Source organism: Oryx dammah, unplaced genomic scaffold, assembly GCF_014754425.2.
Source record: "Oryx dammah isolate SB20612 unplaced genomic scaffold, SCBI_Odam_1.1 HiC_scaffold_29, whole genome shotgun sequence".
NCBI classification, from domain to species: Eukaryota; Metazoa; Chordata; class Mammalia; order Artiodactyla; family Bovidae; genus Oryx; species Oryx dammah.
Genome location: NW_024070213.1, coordinates 87629864 through 87635863, shown reverse-complemented (window position 1 = coordinate 87635863; position 6000 = coordinate 87629864). Strand labels below are relative to the sequence as shown.

The 6000-nt window shown below is 45.5% G+C and overlaps 1 protein-coding gene across 4 annotated transcripts in view; it reads left to right on the top strand.

Annotated features, from left to right (window-relative positions):
• Positions 1 to 4901: 4901 nt before the first annotated feature.
• LIMA1 (LIM domain and actin binding 1) overlaps positions 4902 to 6000 on the top strand; it is an 89296-nt gene continuing 88197 nt past the window's right edge. For 3 of the 4 annotated variants that reach the window (XM_040234050.1, XM_040234046.1, XM_040234049.1), the window contains exon 1: positions 4902 to 5046. The gene's annotated coding sequence lies outside the window, so the exon portion shown is untranslated. The remainder of the gene's footprint in view (positions 5047 to 6000) is intronic. The other variant, XM_040234051.1, reaches the window with a different exon arrangement.

Sequence of the window (6000 nt, the reverse complement as noted above, 5' to 3'; positions counted from 1 at the left end):
CACGCCAGGCCTCCCTATCCATCGCCAACTCCCGGAGTTTACTCAAACTCATATCCACTGAATCGTTGATGCCAACCAAGCACCTCATCCTCTGTCATCCCTTTCTCCTCCTGCCTTCAATCTTTCCCAGCATCAGGATCTTTTCAAATGAGTCAGTTTTTCACATCAGGTGGCCAAAGTATTGGAGTTTCAGCTTCAGCATCAGTCTTTCCAATGAATATTCAGGACTGATTTCCTTTAGGATTGACTAGTTGGATCTCCTTGCAGTCCAAGGAACTCTCAAGAGTCTTCTCCAATACCACAGTTCAAAAGCATCAATTCTTCAGTGCTTAGCTTTCTTCATAGTCCAACTCTCACATCCATACATGACTACTGGAAAAATTATAGCTTTGACTAGATGGACCTTTGTTGGCAAAGTAATGTCTCTGCTTTTTAATATGCTGTCTAGGTTGGTCATAACTTTTCTTCCAAGGAGCAAGCATCTTTTAATTTCATGGCTGCAGTCACCATCTGCAGTGATTTTGGAACCCAAGAAAATAAAGTCTCTCACTGTTTCCCCATCTATTTGCCATGAAGTGATGGGACCAGATGCCATGATCTTAGTTTTCTGAATGTTGAGCTTTAAGCCAACTTTTTCACTCTCCTCTTTCACTTTCATCAAGAGGCTCTTTAGTACTTCTTCACTTTCTGTCATAAGGGTGGTGTCATCTGCATATCTGAGGTTATTGATATTTCTCCCGGCAATCTCGATTCCAGCTTGTGCTTCCTCCAGCCCAGTGTTTCTCATGATGTACTCTGCATAGAAGTTAAATAAGCAGGGTGACAATATACAGGCTTGATGTACTCCTTTCCCTATTTGTAACCAGTCTGCTGCTCCATGTTTGGTTCTAACTGTTGCTTCTTGACCTGCGTACAGATTTCTCAGGAGGCAGGTCAGGTGGTCTGGTATTCCCATCTCTTTCAGAATTTTCCACAGTTTATTGTGATCCATACAGTCAAAGGCTTTGGCGTAATCAATAAAGCAGAAGTAGACGTTTTTCTGGAACTCTCTGGCTTTTTCAATGATCCAGTGAATGTTGGCAATTTGATCTCTGGTTCCTCTGCCTTTTCTAAAACCAGCTTGAACATCTGGAAGGTCACGACTCTTGTACTGTTGAAGCCTGGCTTGGAGAATTTTGAGCATCACTTTGCCAGGGTGTGAGATGAGTGCAATTGTGCAGTAGTTTGAGCATTCTTTGGCATTGCCTTTCTTTGGGATTGGAATGAAAACTGACCTTTTTTGTTTTACTCAGTAGTAAGACAAAAGAAAAACAGTGAACTTCACTGTTGGGAGCTTCATTCATAAATCAATGGCATGAGCAACTTCTTTATGGAACTGGATAATAACTTTTGAATACTGGAAAAATACTTAAACTTTATGTGCTACTGAAAGTGTCAAGGCCACAGATTTGATACACTGTTAAGTATTAATATTTTCTCCATTAGCCTACTGCTTGTTTTTGTAAACAAAGCACTATCACAACATAATTATGCCCACTTTTAGTGTAAAAGTTGAGTAGTTGTGACAAAGATCATATGTACTGGACAGACTTAAATATTTACTAATAAGCTGTTTACAGAAAAAATTGCCTACAGTTGGTCTAGAAAATGAATACAAGAAACCAAGCCCTTGTTTGTAGTATTTGCCAATTTCCATGTGTAAATACTCCTATTGCAGCCAATTTCATGCTACAAATGTGACAAACACACAAACATGAATAGTTGGGAAGAAACACATACAATGTTATATGTTTCCATCCTACAGATACAGTAGACAATGTTTAGAGTTATTAGTAAAGTGAAGTAAAGAAAAGTGACATTTTCAGCATTTATTACCTCTTAACATACAGCAGCAACATACTTGTTAGTTTCTATAATTTGACTTTTAATAGTGGTTATGCTTAACAACTGACTCATAAAAATCCCTCCAAATACAGAGATCAGTCTTGGGTGCTTGTCCATGGGATTATCCCAGATAGAATACTGGAGTGGGTTGCCATTTCCTTCTCCAAGGGATCTACCCTATCCAGGGATCAAATCCACATCTCCTGCAGCTCTTGCATTGGTGGATTCTTTTAACCACTGAGCCACGTGGAATCCCCAGTAATCAGTCCTGCAAACTGGTAAAAGCCAACTGTGGCTTACAACTAGCTCTATTACCAAGAGGGTACTAAAAGAGGTGCAGAAGAACAAGCAGTAATTTGCCTAACTGGTAAGTGGCTGAGTCAAGACTGAAATCTAGGTCCAAAATTCTGACCTCAGTTAGTCTTCCTAATTTCTTTAGCAGAGAATAAGGGCCTTTATTTGGCTTGTTTTAAAAAAAAAAAATGGAGACAGGGAATTTATTAAAGGAACACCACACCTAATGGGATGCATTTTCTGAAGTACCATCCTATATGTTTGCTAGGACTCTTAACAAAACTGGCAGGTAGCATGGGAATATGAGTCTTGATGCTTGATATCTATCCACAGTTAGTCTAGACTTGGTATTTGAAAGAACAAAAGAAGTGACTGGTCTATAGAAACCGTCCTTAACTAGCTGCTTTGCATGCATGGGTGCTAAGTCACTTCAGTCAGGTCAGACTCTTTGCTATCTATGGACAGTAGCCCACCAGGCTCTTCGCCATGGGATTCTCCAGGCAAGTATACTGGAGTGGGTTGCCATTTCCTCCTCCAGGGGACCTTCCCAACTCAGGAATCAAACCACTGTCTTTTACATCCCCTGCATTGGCAGGCGGGTTCTTTACCCACTACTGCCACCTGGGAAGCCCCTTAACTGCTTTGCTGCTGCTGCTAAGTCACTTCAGTCGTGTCTGACTCTGTGCGACTGCATAGACAGCAGCCCACCAGACTCCCCCGTCCCTGGGATTCTCCAGGCAAGAACACTGGAGTGGGTTGCAATTTCCTTCTCCAATGCATGAGAGTGAAAAGTGAAAGTGAAGTCACTCAGTTGTGTCCGACTCTTCGTGATCCCATGGACTGCAGCTTCCCTGTCCATCACCAACTCCCGGAGTTCACTCAAACTCAACGTCCTTCAAGTCAGTGATGCCATCCAGCCATCTCATCCTCTCTCGTCCTCTTCCCCTCCTGCCCCCAATCCCTCCCAGAGTCTTTTCCAATGAATCAATTCTTCGCATGAAGTGGCCAAAGTCCTGGAGTTTCAGCTTTAGCATCATTCCTTCCAAAGAACACCCAGGACTGATCTTTAGAATGGACTGGTTGGATCTCCTTGAAGTCCAAGGGACTCTCAAGAGTCTTCTCCAACATCACAGTTCAAAAGCATCAATTCTTCGGCGCTCAGCTTTCTTCACAGTCCAACTCTCACATCCATACATGACTACTGGAAAAACCATAGCCTTGACTAGACAAACCTTTGTTGGCAAAGTAATGTCTCTGCTTTTTAATATGCTGTCAGGTTGGTCATAACTTTCTTTCCAAGGAATAAGCATCTTTTAATTTCATAGCTGCAATCACCATCTGCAGTAATTTTGAAGCCCCCCCAAATAAAGTCTGACACTGTTTCCAGTGTCTCCCCATCTATTTGCCACTCAGTTCAGTTCAGTCACTCAGTCGTGTCTGACTCTTTGCAACCCCATGAATCGCAGCACACCAGGCCTCCCTGTCCATCACCAACTCCCGGAGTTCACTCAGATTCACGTCCATTGAGTCAGTCATGCCATCCAGCCATCTCATCCTCGGTCGTCCCCTTCTCCTCCTGCCCCCAATCCCTCCCAGTATCAGACTCTTTTCCAATGAGTCAACTCTTTGCATGAGGTGGCCAAAGCACTGGAGTTTCAGCTTTAGCATCATTCCTTCCAAAGAAATACCAGGGCTGATCTCCTTCAGAATGGACTGGTTGGATCTCCTTGCAGTCCAAGGGACTCTCAAGAGTCTTCTCCAACACCACGGTTCAAAAGCATCAATTCTTCGGCGCTCAGCCTTCTTCACAGTCCAACTCTCACATCCGTACATGACCACTGGAAAAACCATAGCCTTGACTAGACTGACCTTAGTCGGCAAAGTAATGTCTCTGCTTTTGAATATGCTATCTAGGTTGGTCATAACTTTTCTTTAGGAGGTGTAAATACAGGTGTTTACTACCACGAGCCACTTCTAGTACTTATCAAGCTACTTGAATTCCGAAAACTGCAGAAAACTAGTAGTTTGAACTTGACTACACCTGAGGTGCAAGCAAAGGAAAAGATCTGGAAGGGCACTCACGCAGCCCATACGTACTTGGGGCAAAATCTGGGGCCAGGAAGGCTAAGTGCTAGGCCTCCTAACGAACTCTTAACGTTTACAGCAGAGCTCTAAATGAAGGAATAATAACGGTGAGAGCTGCAGGAGAACTTGGGAGACCTGCCTTTGCCTAACCCCTTCATTTACATAAAGAAACTGTGCTCTGGTCAAGTGAAATGATTTGGCTTTAAGCGGTTGAGCCAGGATTAATTTATAGCTCTTTCCACTACCCGCTAAGGCCTCCTTTAAACCACCCTCCCTGCACAGAACTTACCCCCAAAGGCACCAAGAACCTGGTTGGTGACTGGCCTACACTTAAACCAAGACAAAACTTCTAGTCGTTATTGAGTCAAAAACTGTGGTAGTTGGGAGTCAAAGGGTTAAAGCCAAAGTACAGAGGCATTGAGCTCTAGGCCGTGCAAGTGCCTGCTTTCCTCAGAAAGCAGAGTTTAGAAGCAGTCCCACGAAAATGCAGCCACGCCCTTCACGGCTCCTACGCCGCGACGCGGAGCGCAGCGAACAGCCTCAAGCAGCAAACACGCAACCAGCGGCGCGCACGCCCACCCCGAGGCCGCGCAGGAGGCGGGCCGACGTGCGCGCCTCCGCGGCTGTGGGCGGGGTCCGGGGCGGGGCTCTGAGCCGGACCGGGGCGGGGCAGCAGAGAGCTGTAGGTGTTGCAGCTAGGTCGCGACAGGTGCGCGAGGCAGAACGCCAGGGACCCGTGGCGGGGCTGATAGCAGCGTAGAAGACAAGACCGCTTTTAGCCAGGTAAGGGTCTTCTCTCTCCACATGCTCCGCAGCCGGAGAGTCCACGGAGACCCCGGATTCTCTCCACACCCTCTTTCTCCCGCGACTTCTTCGGGTGAGGGGAATACAAGGAGCGTGAACCCTCCCCCTCGAGAAAGGGAGTGGAGGAACTGCTGATCCTTTGCTCCTTCCTCACTTCTGGGTACTGTGCTGGCTGCTGCTGCTGCTAAGTCGCTTCAGTCGTGTCCGACTCTGTGTGACCCCGTAGACTGCAGCCCACCAGGCTCCCCCGTCCCTGGGATTCTCCAGGCAGGAATGGGGTTGGGAGTAATTATGTAGAGCGGAGCCTTTGCTGACTGAGGGCGGGAACTGATCGGACCCCCTCCTCTTGCCAGGAACACTCCTTTCTCACTATATACGTGTGGTGGAGGAAAGCGGCAGTTCAAAATTCAAAATAGTCTCCCAGAGAAATATTCTGATAATCTAACTGTTGTTTTTCATTCTTCATTTTCAGCCATTCTCTTCCTCTTCGATATTTCTCCCTTCCATTCTGCCAGCTGAACCCTTTAAGATTCTTACACCTTTTTGAGACCCGTTGATACTATAGCAGGCCTGTGTCACCCCAGAATCGCTATCGTGTACAAGTCGCTGGCACCTGTCAATACATGGGTGTTAATATAAGGTAATTGTACACCCCGGGCTACACCTACTAAGCCTGAAGCTGTAGGAGCTAGGAGCTAACCATCTGGCACCCTTCCTTACTGGTGCTTACAATCTTGATGAGAGATATTTGAGCTAATATCTTTCACTTAATTCAAGCTTTCAAAACTGCCTAATCCAGATGATTCTATTGACTTGACTTTTCAAGTTAGTCAAAGATACTTAGGGAGTTATTAGCCATTAAGACAGTGACCCTTTAAAAGGAGAGAGGTCTTCTTTTGCGTTGGATATTCTTTCGTTTGCTCTTGCTTTAGA